Raw genomic sequence first — 21,347 nt, forward strand, 5'->3', positions numbered from 1 at the left:
TAAGTAAGGAGACATAAGCTTTTGGGGATTTGTCCTGGAACATTCCACTCTAATTTGCAACCTATGAACACGACTTACAGGAAGGCTGTCCTGCCCTAGTAACAAGATTTGGGAATGGAGAAATGCTGCCACCTTGTGGCCAATTCCCGCAACGGCAGCTTTAATCTCAGTGCTAATGGTCACTTAATATTCACAAGGACTGCAGGGCTTTAAATGACACCTGCCCTCAAAAAATGTCCTGCGGTCAGGAATGGACATTAATATGCAAAACACGGCAAACTCTCGAGAAGACCATTTCAAGAGGTAAATTTGCTCACACTGGTTATTTTTTCAAAAAGACATGAAAAAATGTTCAACATCAAGAATTATTAAAGACATGCAAATTTAACCTACAAAAAGGTATCACCTCACACTAGTCTGAATGGCCATCAGAAAAAAATGTCTGCGGACAATAAATGCTGAATGCTCTTCCGAGAATGGGTACCCTCCTATGCTGCGGCTGGGATGTAAACTGGTAACAGCCACTAATCAGAACAGAATGAAGGTGCCTTTAAAAGTTAAAAATTGAGCTACCATATGATTCTGCCAAACCACTAATGGGCCTATAACCCGAGAACACCAGAATTCAGCAAGACACAGGCACCCAAATGTGCACTGCAGTGATATTTACTATAGCCAGACATGGATGCAACCAAAATGTCCACGTACAGATGAATGGACAAAGAAGTGGTACACATACACAATGGAATATTAGCCGTGGAAAAGAGGAAACAATGTCCTTTGCAGCACCACAGATGAGCCTAGAGATAATCATACTATGTAAAGTAAGTCAGAAAGAGAAAGACAAATATCCGATGGTACCATTTACAGGTGTTATCTAAAAACTGATACCCATGAACATATTTCCACAGAGAAAGACCCATACAGACTTAGAAAAAAGGTGAAAGTAATGGAAAAATTAGGATGTTGGGGTTAATATACATTTAATAATACATATAAAATATATAATGAAGAAGGACCTACTGCATGCCAAGGGAGGTCTACTCAACACTCTGTAATGACCAACATGGGAAAGAATGTAAGCCTGATTAGATATATGTATATGTGTGAATGAACCAGATTCTGTACACATAGAACAAACACAACATTGTAATCAAATTTACTCTGATAAGAAATAAAAATTCAATTAAACAAGAAGGTATGTGACACAAGCTTTTGGGTATTTGTCCTGTCACTTTACACTCTAATTTACAACCTAGCAAGAGGAGTTCCACTAAGGCTCTCTTTGCCCTATCAATCAAGTTGAGTATGAAGAAATTCCACTGCCTTGTTGCCATTCCCTGCAACGGCAACTTCAAAACCAATGCTTATGGGTAGATAATATTCATATGGACTGTAGGGCTGTAAATGACACCCACAATCAGGAAATGTCCAGGGGTAGGTAAGCAAAAAAAAATTCAAAATAAACAGACTTTTAAGATCCTATTTCCACAGGTAAATTTTACACTGTTTAAAAGAAAAGCACTTGAAAAGATGCTCTAATTCCTGTATTATTAGTGGCATGGAAATCAAAAGTACAAGGAGGGATCACTTCACGAGTCAGAATAGCCATCATCGAAAAGTCTACAGACAATAAATGCTTGAGAGGTTGTAGAAAAAAGGGAACCCTCCTATGCTGCTGTTGGGATCTAAGGTGGTAACAGCCACTATAAATAACAGTATGGAGGTGGCTTTACAAGGTAAAATTAGAGCTACCATATGATCCAGCAGTCCCACTCCCAGGTGTATAACAAGAGGAAAACAGAATTGGAAAACACACATGCGCCCATATATGCACCACAGCACAATTTACAATGTCTAAGACATGGAAGCACCAAAATATCCATTGGCGAATGGATAAAGAAGTGGTACATGTTCACAGTGAAATATTACTCAGAAATGAAAAAGAATGAAAGAATGCCATTTGCAGCATCATAGATGGACCTAGAGATACATTCTAAGTGAAGTAAGTCAGAAAGGGAAAGTCAAATATTATATGATACCACTTATAGGTGAAAATAAAATTTGGTACCAATGAACTAATTTACAAGAGAAAAACAAGAACTTTCCTGGTTGTCCAATGGTTAAGAATCCGAGCTTCAACTGCAGGGGGCGTGGGTTCGATCCCTGGTGTTGGGAGAATTAATATCACGCATGCCTTTCAGTGCAGCCAAAAAAATAAAATAAAAGAGAGAGAAACAGACTCACAGACTTAGAAAACAAACTTATGGTTACCCAATGAGAAAGGTGAGGGGAAGGAATAAATCAAGAGGTTGGGAAAAACATTTACACACTAATACATGTAAAATAGATTATCAACAGGGACCTACTGTATAACAAAGGGAAGTCTACTCAACACTCTCTAATAACCTATATGGGAAAAGAATCTGAAGACCAATAGGCATACGAATATACATAACTGAACAAGGTCTGTACGCCTACCACAAACACAAAATATTTTAAATCAACTTTACTCCAATAAAAAAGAAAAATTAAATTTTAAAAAAACAAGAAGTAACAAAACACAAGATTTTGGATGTTTGTTCTGGCAAAGTCCACACTAACTTACAATCCAGGAGCCCATCTTCCACAGTGGCTCTGGTTACCCCAGTAAGCAGAGAGGGTCATGAAGGAAATCCTGCCGCTTGTGCCCATTCCCACAACAGCAACTTAAAACATATGCTTATGGGCACTTAATAGTCACAAGGTCTGCCAGGGTGTAAATGACACCTGCCCTTTACAAATGTCCTGTGGTAGTTATTGAACAGAAACTCAAAAGAGTCAGACTTTCAAAAAGCCAATGTCAACTGTAACTTTTTCTCACAGTATTTAAGAAAAACACATGCAAAGATGCTCAACATCCCGAATTATAAGACATATGCAAATCAAAACTACAACAAGGTATCACCTCGTACAGTTAGAATGGCCATCATCAAAAAGTCTACAAAACATAAATGCTGGAGAGGACATGGAGAAAAGGGAACCCTCCTATGCTGTTGGTGGGATGTGATCTGGTAACAGCCACTATAAAGCACAGTATGGAGATGCCTTTAAAATTAAAAATAGAGCTACCCTATCATCCAGAAGTCCTGCTTGTGGGCGTACATCTGCAGAAAAGCAGAATTCGAAAAGACAAATGCACCCAAACCCCAACATGCACTGCAGCACTATTTACAATAGCCAAGACATGGAGGCAACCAAAATGTCCATCAACAGATGAATGGATGATGAATAAGGGGTCCATGTACACAATCAAATATTACTCAGAAATGAAAATGCATGATCATCTCTAGGTCCATTCCTGTTGCTGCAAATGGCGTTATTTCATTCTAAGTGAAGTAAGTCAGATAGAAAAAGACAAATATCATATGATATCACTTATAGTGGAGTCTAAAAAATGATAGAAATGAACTAATTTATAAAACAAACAAACCAACAGACTTCAGATATCTTTTAGGGAGAAAAAATTTAAAATCTGTTACCAATCATTAAATGTCAACCTGAAAAAATTAAGCAATAAATAACATTGTAAAGGTATTAATTCTCTTCAAATTAACCTATACCAGGCATTAGCAAACTCAACCTGGAGATCACATCCAGCTTATCACCTTCTTTTGTAAATTAAGTTTAATGAATGACCCACAAAAAAACCTCACAATGAGACGTAACATCACACCTCTCAACATGGCTATTATTCCAAAGTCTACAAATACGAAATGTTGTTCATGAAATGGAGAGAAGGGAATCCTAGTACACTGTTAGTGGGATTGTAAACTGGTAAACCCACTATGAAAACAATATGGAGGTCTTGAAAAAAGGTAAAAATAGAACTATCATATTAGCCAACAATTCCACTGCTTCGTATATGTCCAAAAAAAATGAAGACACCAATTTGACACACATGCATCCCAATGTTCATAGCAGCATTATTTACAATTGCCAACATATGGAAGCAAACTAAATGTCCATCAACAGATGAGTGGATAAAGAAGATGTGGTATCTATACACAATAGACTATTACTCAGCCATTAAAAAGGATCAAATTCTGCCACTTGCAACAACGTGGATAGGTCTAGAATATTTATACCTACTTAAATAAGTTAGAGAAAGACAAATAATCTATGTTCTCACTTCTCTGTGGAATCTAAATGCAAGAAAGGAATGTATATAACAAAATAGAAATAGACTCACAGAGAACAAATTAGTGGTTACTAGTGGGACGAGTGAAGGGGGGAGGGAAAGACAGTAGTTTGTTTCTCTAAATCCAATACCCCTATGTATGAAATAAACAAACAAGGATATGTAGTACAACACAGGGAAATATAGCCATTATTTTGTAATCACTTTAGTGGAGCATGATCTATAAAAATATTCAATCCGTATGTTGTACCACTGAGACTAATGTAATACTGTAAATCAATGATGCTTCAATTTAATCCATAGGGTGGCTGAATGGATTAAAGAAAGTTCAATTATATACTGTGTACAAGAGATTCATGTTAACTTTAAATCCATATATAGCATAAAATTGAATGACTGGAAAAAAGATACTCCATGAAAATGATACTTGCCTGACTAGTCTATTATCAGGCAAAAAGACTTGAATCAAACCTCTCAAAGGAAAGAAGGTTATCATATAATGATAAAGGGATTAATTCATTAAGGAATTATGACAATTATAAATATGTATGTATCCAGCATTTGAGCCTCTCGATATATACAGAAAATATTAACCCACATGAAGGGGAAAATGTGCAGAAATAAAATAATGGTAAGAAACATCAATACCCAACTTTCAACACTGTATAGATCATCCAGACAGAATATCAATCAGGAAACACTGAACTTGAACACACACTTGATATCAGACATATACAGTATATTCCACTCAACAGCAGCAAAATTTCCATTCTTCTTAAGTACACATAGAACATTTCCTAGGGTAGATCCTATGTTAAGCCACAAAACAAGCCTTCAAAATTCCAATAATATTGAAATCATATCAAGGATCATTTCCAACAACAATGGTATGAAATTGAAATTCAATATTAAAAAGAATAATTGAAAATTCAAGAACACTTAGAAATTGCACAATAAGCTCCCGAATAGCCAATGCATACAGGAATAAATCAAGAGAAATTTTAAAAAAAGTCTTAAAGTAAACAAAATAGGGAACACAAAGTACCTAAATTTATGGAATATAGGAAAAACAATGTAATTCAAAGAGTTATGTTTACAGTAATAAATGCATATATTTAAAAAACATTCTTGAGGGGATCAAGATGATAGAGTAGGAAGATACTGAGCTCCCCTCCTGCCATGGACACACCCAACTTACAACAACTTCCACGGAAATTATCTCTGAGAATGACCTGGAGACTAGCAGGGAAGTTTTTCCACAACTAAAGATATAAGGAAGGAGAAACCACAAGGCAGGTAGGAGGACTGGAAACACAGTCTACTTGGAACCCACACCTAGAGCACAGTGACCCACAGCTGGAAGATATCACAATTGCATGGGTCTTCCACATGGAGGGAAGGGTCTGAGCCCTGCAACAGGCTGCTCAGCCCAGGGTTCCTGCACTGGGACGAAAAAAACACAGCAGGTCTGGATTTGGAAATATGCAGGGCTTACTTTCAGGAAAGCTGGAGGCTAAAGAAAACTGAGACTTTGCTCTCATAGGACACACACAAATCTCACACGTTCTCAGTCCCTGTGCAGGGCCAGTGGTGTGAAAGACACCTGGGTCAGACCCACTTGCTATTCTCAGAGAGCTTATTGAAAAGGCAAGAGGCAGCTTGGACTCCCGCTAGGAACTGAGACATTGGCAAGCAACATTTTAGAGTCTTCTCTGGAACTGATTAGAATCAGGGGCCTGCCCCATTTACCACCATGTCCATAGCACTCCTGCACCAGAGGCCCCACAACCAGATACACTGGGGGCCTACCCTGTCCACCTACGCACCTGGAGCACCACACAGCACCCATAACAGAGGGCTGCCTTGGCTACGGCAATCACATACTGCAGGACCTTACAGCCATTTAGGCCAGGGTCCAACACCACCTACCAGCTTGTCCACGGTAGTTGGCTCTGCCATAAGAGAAAGGTTTGTGCAGCCCACACAGGGGACATCCCTGGAGCATGTGGCTCTGCTGGCCAGAGGACAATGAGCTGCTGGGACCTATCAGTCGTCTCCTATATAAGGCCACTTCTCTGAGACCCAGGAATGTAACAACATGAACCTAATGAATAGAAATGTGCAGAGAATTAGGATACGTAAGGGAATAGAGGAATAAGTTACAAATGAAGTAACAAGACACGACATCAGCAAAAGAACTGAATAAAATAGGGTTAAGCATTCTACCCAATAAAAAAAGTGTTCACAGTAATGATTATAAAGATGCTCACCCAAGTCAAGAGAAGAATGCATGAACATAGTGAGAATTTCAACAAAGAGTAACAAAATGTCAAAAAGAACCAAACAGTGAACAATACAGTAAATGAGGTTAAAACACACACAGACACACACACACACACACACACGAGGGAAGCAACATTATATTATATGATACAGAAGAACAGAACAGTGAAATGGAAAACAGAGTAGTGAAAATCACCCAAACTGAATAGCATGAAGAAAAAACAATTAAGACTATAGGTACAGGGACCTCTGAGACAACATCAAGAATATTAACATGAGCATTACAGGGGTCCCAGAACGAGGAGAAGAGAGAAACGGGCAGAGAACTTATTAGAGGATATAGTAACTGATAACTTTCCTAACTTGGGGAAGGAAACACACATCTAGGTCCAGGAAACACAGAGACCCAAACAAGATGAAGACAAACAGGTTCACACGAAGACATATTATAAAGCTCCAAAAATTTAAGGTAAAGAGGGATCATACAGAGGGGGAAGATGGCGGAAGAGTAAGACGCGGAGATCACCTTCCTCCCCACAGATACATCAGAAATACATCTACACGTGGAACAACTCCTACACAACACCTACTGAACGCTGGCAGAAGACCTCAGACCTCCCAAAAGACAAGAAACTCCCCACGTACCTGGGTAGGGCAAAAGAAAAAAGAATAAACAGAGACAAAAGAATAGGGATGGGACCTGCACCAGTGGGAAGGAGCCGTGAAGGAGGAAAGGTTTCCACACATTAGGAAACCCCTTCGTGGGCGGAGATTGCGGGTGGTGGAGGGGGAAAGCTTCGGAGCTGTGGAGGAGAGCGCAGCCACAGGGGTGCAGAGGGCAAAGCGGGGAGATTCCCGCACAGAGGATTGGTGCCGACCAGCACTCACCAGCCCGAGAGGCTTGTATGCTCCCCCGCCGGGGCGGGCGGGGCTGGGAGCTGAGGCTTGGGCTTCGGTCGGAGCGCAGGGAGAGGATTGGGGTTGGCGGCGTGAACACAGCCTGCAGGGGGTTAGTGCGCCACGGCTGGCCGGGAGGGAGTCCGGGGAAAAGTCTGGACCTGCCGAAGAGACAAGAGACTTTTTCTTCCCTCTTTGTTTCCTGGTGCGTGAGGAGAGGGGATTAAGAGCGCTGCTTAAAGGAGATCCAGAGACGGGCCCGAGCTGCGGCTATCAGCGCAGACCCCAGAGACGGGCATGAGACGCTAAGGCTGCTGCTGCCGCCACCAAGAAGCCTGTGTACGAGCACAGGTCATTATCAACACTCTCCTTCCGGGGAGCCTGTGCAGCCCGCCACTGCCAGGGTCCCGGGATCCAGGGACAACTTCCCTGGGAGAACGCATGGCGTGCCTCAGGCTGGTGCAATGTCACGCCGGTCTCTGCCACTGCAGGCCTGCCCCACACTCCGTACCCCTCCCTCCCCCCCACTTGAGTGAGCTGGAGCCCCCGAATCAGCGGCTCCTTTAACCCCGTCCTGTCTGAGCGAAGAACAGACGCCCTCTGGTGACCTACATGCAAAGGCAGGGCCAAATCCAAAGCTGAACCCCGGGAGCTGTGTGAACAAAGAAGAGAAAGGGAAATCTCTCCCAGAAGCCTCAGGAGTAGTGGATTAAATCTCCACAATCAACTTGTTGTACCCTGCATCTGTGGAATACCTGAATAGACAACGAATCATCCCAAATTGAGGAGGTGGACTTTGAGAGCAAGATTTATTATTTTTTTCCCTTTACCACTTTTTGTAAGTCTGTATGTGTATGCTTCTGTGTGAGATTTTGTCTGTATAGCTTTCCTTTCACTATTTGTCCTAGGGTTCTATCTGTCCTATTTTTTTTAACTTAAAAATTTTTTTCTTAATAATTATGTTTTTATTTTAATAACTTTTAAAAATTTTACCTTACTTTATTTTATTTCCTTTTATCTCTCTTCATTCTTTCTCTCTCTCTCTCTCTGTCTCTCTCTCTCTCTCCCCCTTTTATTCTGAGCTGTGTGGATGAAAGGCTCTTGGTGCTGCAGACAGGAGTCAGTGCTGTACCTCTGAGGTGGGAGAGCCAACTTCAGGACACTGGTCCACAAGAGACCTCCCAGCTCCATGTAATATCAAATGGTGAAAATCTCCCAGAGATCTCCATCTCAACACCAACACCCAGCTTCACTCAACGACCAGCAAGCTACAGTGCTGGACACCCTATACCAAACAACTAGCAACACAGGAACACAACCCCACCCATTAGCAGAGAGGCTGCCTAAAATCATAATAAGGCCACAGACACCACAAAACACACCACCAGACGTGGACCTGCTCACCAGAAAGACAAGATCCAGCCTCATCCACCAGAACACAGGCACTAGTCCCCTCCACCAGGAAGCCTACACAACCCACTGAACTAACTTTAACCACTGGGGACAGACACCAAAAACAATGGGAAATACGAACCGGCAGCCTGCAAAAAGGAGACCCCAAACACAGTAAGATAAGCAAAATGAGAAGACAGAAAAACAGACAGCAGATGAAGGAGCAAGAAAAAACCCCACCAGACCTAACAAATGAAGAGGAAATAGACAGTCTACCTGAAAAAGGATTCAGAATAATGATAGTAAAGATGATCCAAAATCTTGGAAATAGAATAGAGAAAGTGCAAGAAACGTTTAACAAGGACCTAGAAGAACTAAAGAGGAAACAAGCAATGATGAACAACACAATAAACGAAATTAAAAATACTCTAGAAGGGATCAATAGCAGAATAACTGAGGCAGAAGAACGGATAAGTGACCTGGAAGATAAAGTAGTGGAAGTAACTACTGCAGAGCAGAATAAAGAAAAAAGAATGAAAAGAACTGAGGACAGTCTCAGAGACCTCTGGGACAACATTAAATGCACCAACATTCGAATTATAGGGGTTCCAGAAGAGGAAGAGAAAAAGAAGGGGACCAAGAAAATATTTGAAGAGATTATAGTTGAAAACTTCCCTAATATGGGAAAGGAAATAGTTAATCAAGTCCAGGAAGCACAGAGAATCCCATACAGGATAAATCCAAGGAGAAACACACCAAGACACATATTAATCAAACTGTTAAAAATTAAATACAAAGAAAACATATTAAAAGCAGCAAGGGAAAAACAACAAATAACACACAAGGAATCCCCATAAGGTTAACAGCTGATCTTTCAGCAGAAACTCTGCAAGTCAGAAGGGAGTGGCAGGACATATTTAAAGTGATGAAGGAGAAAAACCTACAAGCAAGATTACTCTACCCAGCAAGGATCTCATTCAGATTTGATGGAGAAATTAAAACCTTTACAGACAAGCAAAAGCTGAGAGTTCAGCACCACAAAACCAGCTTTACAACAAATGCTAAAGGAACTTCTCTAGGCAAGAAACACAAGAGAAGGAAAAGACCTACAATAACAAACCCAAAACAATTAAGAAACTGGGAATAGGAACATACGTATCGATAATTACCTTAAATGTAAATGGATTAAATGATCCCACCAAAAGACAGAGACTGGTTGAATGGATACAAAAACAAGATCCATATATATGCTGTCTACAAGAGACCCACTTCAGACCTAGGGACACATACAGACTGAAAGTAAGGAGATGGAAAATGATATTCCATGCAAATGGAAACCAGAAGAAAGCTGGAGTAGCAATTCTCATATCATACAAAATAGACTTTAAAATAAAGACTATTACAAGAAACAAAGAAGAACACTACATAATGATCAAGGGATCGATCCAAGAAGAAGATATAACAATTTTAAATATTTATGCACCTCAATACATAAGGCAAATACTAACAGCCATAAAAGGGGAAATCGACAGTAACACATTCATAGTAGGGGACTTTAACATCCCACTTTCACCAATGGACAGATCATCCAAAATGAAAATAAATAAGGAAACACAAGCTTTAAATGATACATTAAACAAGATGGACTTAATTGATATTTATAGGACATTCCATCCAAAAACAACAGAATACACACTTTTCTCAAGTGCTCGTGGAACATTCTCCAGGATAGATCATATCTTGGGTCACAAATCAAGCCTTGGTAAATTTAAGAAAATTGAAATTGTATCAAGTATCTTTGCCGACCACAAAGCTATGAGACTAGGTATCAATTACAGGAAAAGATCTGTAAAAAATACAAACACATGGAGGCTAAACAATACACTACAATAACGAAGTGATCACTGAAGAAATCAAAGAGGAAATCAAAAAATACATAGAAACAAATGACAATGGAGACACGACGACCCAAAACCTATGGGATGCAGCAAAAGCAATTCTAAGAGGGAAGTTTATAGCAATAAAATCCTACCTTAAGAAACAGGAAACATCTCGAATAAACAACCCAACCTTGCACCTAAAGCAAATAGAGAAAGAAGAACGAAAAAACCCCAAAGTTAACAGAAGGAAAGAAATCATAAAGATCAGATCAGAAATAAATGAAAAAGAACTGAAGGAAACAATAGAAAAGATCAATAAAACTAAAAGCTGGTTCTTTGAGAAGATAAACAAAATTGATAAACCATTAGCCAGACTCATCAAGAAAAAAAGGGAGAAGACTCAAATCAATAGAATTAGAAATGAAAAAGGAGAAGTAACAACTGACACTGCAGAAATACAAAAGATCATGAGAGATTACTACAAGCAACTCTATGCCAATAAAATGGACAACCTGGAAGAAATGGACAAATTCATAGAAGTGCACAACCTGCCAAGACTGAATCAGGAAGAAATAGAAAATATGAACAGACCAATCACAAGCACTGAAATTGAAACTGTGATTAAAAATCTTCCAACAAACAAAAGCCCAGGACCAGATGCCTTCACAGGCGAATTCTATCAAACATTTAGAGAAGAGCTAACACCTATCCTTCTCAAACTCTTCAAAAATATAACAGAGGGAGGAACACTCCCATAATCATTCTACGAGGCCACCACCACCCTGATACCAAAACCAGACAAGGATGTCACAAAGAAAATATCACTGATGAACATAGATGCAAAAATCCTCAACAAAATACTAGCAAACAGAATGCAACAGCACATTAAAAGGATCATACACCATGATCAAGTGAGGTTTATTCCAGGAATGCAAGGATTCTTCAATATACACAAATCAATCAACATGATATACCATATTAACAAATTGAAGGAGAAAAACCATATGGTCATCTCAATAGATGTAGAGAAAGCTTTTGGCAAAATTCAACACCCATTTATGATAAAAACCCTCCAGAAAGTAGGCATAGAGGGAACTTTCCTCAACATAATAAAGGCCATAAATGACAAACCCACAGCCAACATCATCCTCAATGGTGAAAAACTGAAAGCATTTCCACTAAGATCAGAAACAAGACAAGGTTGCCCACTCTCACCACTCTTATTCTACATAGTTTTGAAAGTTTTAGCCACAGCAATCAGAGAAGAAAAAGAAATAAAAGGAATTCAAATTGGAAAAGAAGAAGTAAAGCTGTAACTGTTTGCAGATGACATGATACTATACAGGGAATCCTAAAGATGCTACCAGAAAACTACTAGAGCTAATCAATGAATTTGGTAAAGTAGCAGGATACAAAATTAATGCACAGAAATCTCTGGCATTCCTATACACTAATGATGAAAAATCTGAAAGTAAAATTAAGAAAACACTCCCATTTACCATTGCAAAAAAAGAATAAAATATCTAGGAATAAACCTAAGGGGACAAAAGACCTGTATGCAGAAAATTATAAGACACTGATGAAAGAAATTAAAGATGATACAAATAGATGGAGAGATATACCATGTTCTTGGATTGGAAGAATCAACACTGTGAATATGACTATACTACCCAAAGCAATCTACACATTCAATGCAATCCCTATCAATCTACCAGTGGAACTTTTCACAGAACTAGAACAAAAAATCTCACAATTTGTATGGGAACACAAAAGACCCCAAATAGCCAAAGCAATCTTGAGAAAAAAAAACAAAAAACAACGAAGCTGGAGGAATCAGGCTCCCTGACTTCAGACTATACTACAAAGCTACAGTAATCAAGACAGCATGGTACTGGCACAAAAACAGAAATATAGATCAATGGAACAAGATAGAAAGCCCAGAGATAAGCCCACACACATAGGGTCACCTTATCTTTGATGAACAAGGCAATAATATACAGTGCAGAAAAGACAGCCTCTGCAATAAGTGGTGCTGGGAAAACTGGACAGCTACATGTAAAAGAATGAAATTAGAACTCCCTAACACCATACACAAAATAAACTCAAAATGGATTAAAGACCTAAATGTAAGGCCAGACACTATCAAACTCTTAGAGGAAAACATAGGCAGAACACTGTATGACATCAATCACAGCAAGATCCTTTTGGACCCACCTCTTAGAGAAATGGAAATAAAACCAAAAATAAACAAATGGGACCTAATGAAACTTAAAAGCTTTTGCACAGCAAAGGAAACCATAAACAAGACGAAAAGACAACCCTCAGAATGGGAGAAAGTATTTGCAAATGAGGCAATTGACAAAGGATTAATCTCCAAAATTTACAAGCAGCTAATGAAGCTCAATATCAAAAAAACAAACAACCCAATCCAAAAATGGGCAGAAGACCTAAATAGACATTTCTCCAAAGAAGATATACAGATTGCCAATACATGAAAGAATGCTCAACATCATTAATCATTAGAGAAATGCAAATCAAAGCTACAATGAAATATCATCTCACACTGGTCAGAATGGCAATCATCAAAAAATCTACAAACAATAAATGCTGGAGCGGGTGTGGAGAAAATGGAACCCTCTTGCACTGTTGGTGGGAATGTAAATTGATACAGCCACTACGGAGAACAGTATGGAGGTTCCTTAAAAAAACTAAAAATAGAACTACCATATGACCCAGCAATCCCACTACTGGGCATATACCCTGAGAAAACCATAATTCAAAGAGAGTCATGTACCAAAATATTCATTGGAGCTCTATTTACAATAGCCAGGACATGCAAGCAACCTATGTGTCCATCAACAGTTGAATGGATAAAGAAGGTGTGGCACATATATTCAATGGAATATTACTCAGCCATAAAATGAAACGAAATTGAGTTATTTGTAGTGAGGTGGATGGACCTAGAGTCTGTCATACAGAGTGAAGTAAGTCAAAAAGAGAAAAACAAATACCGTATGCTAACACATATATATGGAATCTAAAAAAATGGTCATGAAGAACCTAAGGGCAAGACGGGAATAAAGACACAGACCTACTAGAGAATGGACTTGAGGATATGGGGAGGGGGAAGGGTAAGCTGGGACAAAGTGAGAGAGTGGCATGGACATATATACACTACCAAACGTAAAATAGATAGCTAGTGGGAAGTAGCCACATAGCACAGGGAGATCAGCTCAGTGCTTTGTGACCACCTAGAGGGGTGGGATAGGGAGGGTGGGAGGGAGGGAGACACAAGAGGGAAGAGACATGGGGATATATGTATATGTATAACTGATTCACTTTGTTATAAAGCAGAAAGTAACACACCATTGTAAAGCAATTATACTCCAATAAAGATGTTAAGAAAAAAAAAAAAAGATGTGTGTGTACCTGTATAATGGAATATTACTCAGCCATAAAAAGAATAAAATAATGCTATTTAAAGCAACATGGACGGACCTAGAGAACATTATGCTTAATGAAATAAGACAGAGGATTACAAATACTGTATGATCACTTATACGTGGAATCTAAAAAATAATACAGAAATTTTTATACAAAACAGAAAGACACTCACAAACAGAGAAAACAAACTTATGGTTACCAAAGGGGAAAGGGAGGGGAAAAGGAACAAATTAGCGTATGGAATTAACATATACAAACTATTATACATAACATAGATAAGCAATAAGGATTTACTGTATAGCACAGGGAATTTTATTCAATATCTTATAATAACCTATAATGGAATATAATCTGCAAAAAAAATCAGCATGCTGTACAAGAGAAACTAACATTATTTTAAACCATTTCTACTTCAAAAGAGAGAAAACAATTTCCCATATATTTTTATGGCTTGATAGCTTACTGCTTTAGTGCTGAATATTATTGCATTCCCAGAATAGACTAGAATATATTTTTCCATTCATCTACTGAAGGACACCTTGGTTTCATTCACATTTTGGCAATATTGAATCAAGGTGCTAAAAATATCCATATGCAGATTCTTGTGGACAAATGTTTTTAACTCCTTTCAGTATACATCCACGAGAATACTTTCTGGATTGTACAGTAAGAGTATGTTCAATGTTGTAGAAAGTGTCAATCTGTTTTCCAAAGTAGCTCTATTATTTTTCATTTCCACCAGCAACGAACGAGAGTTCCTATTGCTCCACATTCTCTACAGCATTTGTTGCTGTCATTGTTCCACATTTTGGCCAGTCTAAGAGTTACATAGTGGTGTATCATTGTATTTTTTATTTGCATTTTAATGACAGCATGTAATCTGGATTATTCTTCCATATACTTACATGCAAAGTGTCTGTATTCTCTGGTGAGGTGGCTGTACATTGTGTTGGTCCACTTTTTTTTTTGGTCCACTTTTTAACTGAGCTGCTTTTCTTGTTTTTTTCTACCCAGTCTGTATTTTATTTCTTTTCTTGCCTTATTGCATGAGCAAGGGACATCCTTGATTTTTAACTGAATTTAGTGGGAAAGTTTCATATTTCTTACCACTAAGCACAATGTGAGGTGAAAGTTTTTGTAGATTTTTGTTATCAACTTGAGAAAACTCCTATTTATTTCTATTTTACTGAGAGTTTTCATGAAGAATGAGTGTTGGATTTTTAAAAAAAGTCTTCTGCATCTATTGATATGATAATATAGTCTTCTTCTTTAGGTTGTTAACATGATGGCTGTAATTATTTGATTTTAGAATGTGGAACAGGCCTTGCATACCTGGGATAAATCCTTCTCATTCATGGTATACAATTCTGTCAAAACATTATTGGAGGGCTTCCCTGGTGGCGCAGTGGTTGAGAGTCTGCCTGCCGATGCAGGGGACGCGGGTTCGTGCCCCGGTCCAGGAAGATCCCACATGCCGCGGAGCAGCTAGGCCCATGAGCCATGGCCGCTGAGCCTGCGCGTCCGGAGCCTGTGCTCCGCAACGGGAGAGGCCACGACAGTGAGAGGCCCACGTACCGCAAAAAAAAAAAAAAAAAAAAAAAAATTATTGGATTCAATTCGTTAATATTTTTTTGAGGAGTTTTGCATCTAAGTTCTGGAGAGATATTAGTCAGTAGTTTTCTTTCCTATTCACATTTTTGTCTGAGTTCCCACATTGTGTTTTTGGTGTCAGACATTCATTTGAGGAAATTATCAGTCATTTAAAAAATATTTTCCGGGGCTTCCCTGTTGGCGCAGTGGTTGAGAGTGCACTTGCCCATGCAGGGGACACGGGTTCGTGCCCCAGTCCGGGAAGATCCCACATGCCGTGGAGCGGCTGGGCCTGTGAGCCATGGCCGCTGAGCCTGCGCGTCCGGAGCCTGTGCTCCGCAACGGGAGAGGCCACAACAGTGAGAGGCCCGCGTACCGCAAAAAAAAAAAAAAAAAAAAAAAAAATATATATATATATATATTTTTTTTCTGTTTTCTATTTTTCTCCTGCTGTACCCATTATGTATATGTCATAGCATTTTTAGTTGTTCCACAATTATTTGGTTCTGTTTATTTCCAGCCCATTTTCTCTTTTGTTTTGAGATTTGAAGTTTTCTCTTGACAGGTACTCAAGCTCAGAGACATTTATCCTCAGCCAGCTCTTCGGCTGCTAAAATGAAATACAGAGACTTGGTAGTTTATAAGCATCAGAATATTTTATTCTCATAATGGTTGAGGCGCTGTCCCTAACTAAGGCCCTGATGCTGGTCCTAACTAGACGCTGATGCTGTCCCTAATGTAGGCCCTGATGCTGTTAATAACTAAGGTCCTGACACTGGTCCTAACTAAGGCCATGACGCTGTTCCTAATTCCCTAAGTCTGTCTTTAACTAATGGCCTAACTTTTTCCCTAATTACGCTATGACACTGGCCCTAACAAAGGCCCTGACACTGTCCCTAAGGCCTTGACATTTCCCTAAATAGACACTGACACTGTCCCTAACGTAGGCCCCAATACTTTCAATAACTAAGGCGCTGATGCTATCCCTAAGTCCCTGACACTGTCCCTAACTAACACTTATACTGTCTCTTACTAGGGGTCTCAAGTTTTCTCTAACAGAGGCCCTGATGCTGTTCCTAACTAAGGCCCTGAAGCTGCCCCTAACTAATGTCCTGACAATGGCCCTACCTAACACTCTGAGGCTGGCCCTATTAATGTCTTGATAGTGTCCCTGAGGCCCTGACGCTCTTCCTAACTAAGGACTTGATGCTATGTCTCCCTAAGGCACTAACATTATCTGTAACTAACTACCTGACTCTTTCTGTAACTAACACCCTAACTTTGTCCCTAACGCCCTGACACTACTCTTAACTAAGGCCCTGACAGTTTTCCTAAGTAACAGCCTGAACTGTGTCTAATTAAATCCCTCAAGTTATCTCTAACTGAGGCCTTGACATTCTCCCCAACGAAGCCCCTAATGCCATCCCAAGCTAATGGCCTGAGCTATAACTTATGAAGACCCAAACCCTGTCCCTAAGACCTTGACACTCTGCCTCATAGACTAGGCTGTCACTAAATAACACCCTGATCCTGTCCATTACTAAAGCCCTGAATATGTCCCTAAGAAAGTCTCTGAAGTGTCCTTAACTAACGGCCTGAACTGTCTCTTACTAAGGCCCTCAAGTTATTTCTGAGGTCCTGACAACACTGTCCGTAACTAAGGCTCTGTTGCTGGCCCTAACTAACGTCCTGATGCTAAACCTAATTGAGGCCCTGACGTTCTTCCGAACTAAGGCCTTGATGCTGATTCTACCTGAGGCCCTAAAACTGCCTGTAACTAATGACCTGACTCTTTGCCTAACTAACACCCTAATTTTGCCCCTCATTAATGCCCTGACACTGGTCGCCCTGATGCTGACCCAGTCTAAGGCCTTGATGATGTCCCTAATAGCCTTAGATGCCCTCACCTAAGGCCTGACCCTGTCCCTAACCAAGGCCCTGACCCTTTTCCTAACTACGGTTGTGATGATGTCTCTACTTAAGGCACTAACACTGTCTATAATAAGAGCCCCAACTCTTTCCCTAACACCATGATGCTGTCCCTAATAGCCTCATATATCTCTCAATAATGCCCTGATCCTGTCTATAACTAAGGCCCTGAGTATGTCCCTAAGACCCTGATGCACTCTCTACCTGAGGCACTGACACTGTCTATAATAATGACCTGACTCTTTCCCTAACACCCTGATGCTGTCGCTAACTGAGGCTCTGAAGATGTCCCTAAGTAACAACCTGAACTGTGTCTAATTAAGGCCTGCAAATCATCTCTAACTGAAGCCTTGACATTCTCTCTAACAAAGCCTCTGATGCTGTCCCAAGCTAATGAATGGTCTGAACTATAACTTACAGATTCCCTGACCCTGTCCCTAAGACCCTGCCACTCTCCCTAACTTAGGGCCTGATGCTGTCCCTCAGAACTTAAGTGGTCACTAAATAATGTCCTGATCCTATCCATTACTGAGGTCCTAAATATGTCCCTAAAAAAGTCTGTGAGGTGTCCCTGACTAACAGCCTGAATTGTCTCTTACTAAGTCCCTCAAGTTTCCTCTGAGGTCCTGACACTGTCCCTAACTAAGGCCCTGATGCTCTTCCTAAGGCCTTGACGCTGTCTCTACCTGAGGCCCTGACACTGTCTACAATAATGGCCTGCCTCTTTCCCTAACTAATACGCTGACGATGTCCCTAATAGCTGCAGACAACTCACAATAACACCCTGACACTGGTCATACCTACATCTCTGATTCTGGCGTTAAGTCCATGAGAATATACCTAAGGAACAGCCTGAACTATTTCTAAGTCCCTGACGGTGACCCTAATAGACTGAGATATCCGACACTATCACCCTGATCCTGTCCATAACTAAGGCCTTGAATATGTCCCTAAGAAAGTCTCTTACGATATCTCTAACGGCCTGAACTCTCTCTTACTAAGGCCTTAAGTTATCTCTAACTGAGGCCCTGATGCTGTCCCTCATAGCATATACTGTCACTAAATAACGTCCTGATCCTGTCCATAACTAAGGCCTTGAATATGTCCCTAAGAAAGTCTCTTACGATATCTCTAATGGCCTGAACTCTCTCTTACTAAGGCCCTAAGTTATCTCTAACTGAGGCCCTGATGCTGTCCCTCATAGCATATACTGTCACTAAATAACGTCCTGATCCTGTCCATTACTAAGGCCCTGAATATGTCCCTAAGAAAGTCTCTGATGTGTCCTGAACTAACGGCCTGAACTGTCTTATACTACGGCCCTCAAGTTTTCTCTGAGGTCCTGACACTATCCCTAACTAAAGCCTGGTTGCTGGCCCTAACTAACATCCTGACACTGTCCCTAACTGAAGCCCCCATGTCCTTCTTAACTAAGGCCTCGATGAAGTCTCTACCTGTAACTAATGACCTGACTCCTTACCTAACGCCCTAATTATATTCCTCACTAATGCCCTGACACTGGTCCTAACTCCAGCCCTGATATGCTGGCCCTAACTAATGACCTGACACTGGCCCTTACTAAGGCCTCACCCCGGGGTTGTCCCAGGCTGCTGGGCAGTTTTCTCTTGTCCTCATCTCTAGCCAGCTGCCTGCCATTGGCCACTCTAAGATTCTGCGATGCAGTGGTCCCACGTGGGATGTGCCTGTGTAGGCTCACCTGCAGGAGGCGGGCCATGGCCACTCTGCCCTCCAGGAGACTGAGGCTCAGGGTAGGAATCGCTCAGCCAGTGTCTGGAAACAGGGTTCTATGTCCTTGTTTGTTGTAAAAACCCTTGGAGTTACCTCTAACATTTTAAAAATAGATCTCCCCCAGCATATTTATAATATAAATTATTTGCTGCATTAAAATTCAGGAATGACATTAGTAGAATGGGCAGAAAGACACAGGATGCCCCCACAATGATCTATTACTTGGAGGATTTAAAATTCTAATGAGAAAACACTCACTCTCCTCACCCTCTTGCGCATCAGCACAAAGCGGGAATCAGCTGCATCCTTTATTTATCCCTCTGATTTTCCAGACCCTTTCCTTCCAGGAGAAATCTCTGGGCTCTGCGGGAACTGTGAGTGGTGACCGTCAGGTAAACCTGAGACTGAAAAGCAAACGGAAGAGAGACAGAGGAGGAGATGAGAATCGGCGACGGGGAGAAGCAGGGGCGTCCACGTTCAATCGCAGGCTGAGAGTCTGGGTTAGTCTCCAGCAAAGCTAAGGACCACCAGGGTCTGGCCCCACTGGCCATGTCACCTGGTGTGGGGACTGGGGACAGCCAAACCCCCATGGCCACTCTCAGAGAAATCAGAGAGGTGGGAGGGCACCCCTGAGAGCCAGATGGAAAATGGTCACGCTGTGAAGTAATAAGATGCCCTTTTCAGAAAAATGAAGATTGTTCTCTTGGTTCTCAAAGACTTGCAAATACTGTGTCCTTCTGGAGGCATGCTGAAGCCTTCAGCCTTTGAGGGCAGTAATGGGAGTGCATCTGGGCTCAAAACCATCCAGCACTCACTCCCTGAAGGTGCTGAGGATGACCCGTGTCCACCCCTCGGGTGCTGTGGGGCCTGAAATCCCCTGATCACCGAGGACGGGAGGGGCCGCACAGACACTCCCCTGGACCACCGGGGGCTTGGCTGGTGGGCTACAGTCCTTTATCAGATACATGGTTTGCAAACACCTTGGGCCATTTTGGATGGTGGATTATCTTATTCCTTGCTCCTTTTATACACACCTGTTTTTCATCTTGAGGAAGTCCAATGCATCTATTTTGTCTTTTGTTGCTTGTGCTTTTGGTAGATCTAAGAAATCATGACCAAATTCAAGGTCATGAAGATTTACTCTCATGTTTTCTTCTCTCAGTTTTAGAATTTTGTTTCTTGCATCTAGACCTTTGATCCATTTTGTGTTGATTTTGTATACGGGATGGGGAGGGAGGTAAGGGTCCAACTTTATTCTTCTCCGTGTCGGTATCCAGCTGTCCCAGCAACTGTGCTAATTGTTTGGGAGAAAATATTTGCAGATGATGTGACCAACAAGGGCCTAATTTCTAAAATATACAAACAGCTCATAAAACTGAAAAAAAATCAAGAAGTGGGCAGAAGGTCTAAGTAGACATTTCTCCAAAGAAGACATACAGATGGCCAATAGGCACATGAAAAGATGCTCCACATCGCTAATTATTAGAACAATGCAAATCAAAACTACAATGAGGTATCACCTCATAGCAGTCAAAATGGCCATCAATAAAAATCTACAAATAAATGCTGGAGGGGGTGTGGAGAAAAGGAAACCCTCCTACGCTGCTGGTCAGAATGTAAATTTGTGCAGCCACTATGAAAAGAAGCATGGAGGTTCCTAATAAAACTAAAAATAGAGTTGCTGGGGCTTCCCTGGTGGCACAGTGGTTAAGAATCCGCCTGCCAATGCAAGGGACACAGGTTCGAGCCCTGGCCCAGGAAGATCCCACATGCTGCGGAGTAACAAAGCCCGTGTGCCACAACGACTGAGCCTGCGCTCTACAGCCCACAAGCCACAACTACTGAGCCCACATGCCACAACTACTGAAGCCCGAGTGCCTAGAGCCCATGCTCCCAACAAGAGAAGCTAATGCAATGAGAAGCCCACGCACTGCGACCAAGAGTAGCCCCCACTCGCCGTAACCAGAGAAAGCCCGCACACAGCAACGAAGACCCAGCATAGC

This window comes from Stenella coeruleoalba, assembly GCF_951394435.1.
Source record: "Stenella coeruleoalba genome assembly, chromosome: 20".
Lineage (NCBI taxonomy): Eukaryota > Metazoa > Chordata > Mammalia > Artiodactyla > Delphinidae > Stenella > Stenella coeruleoalba.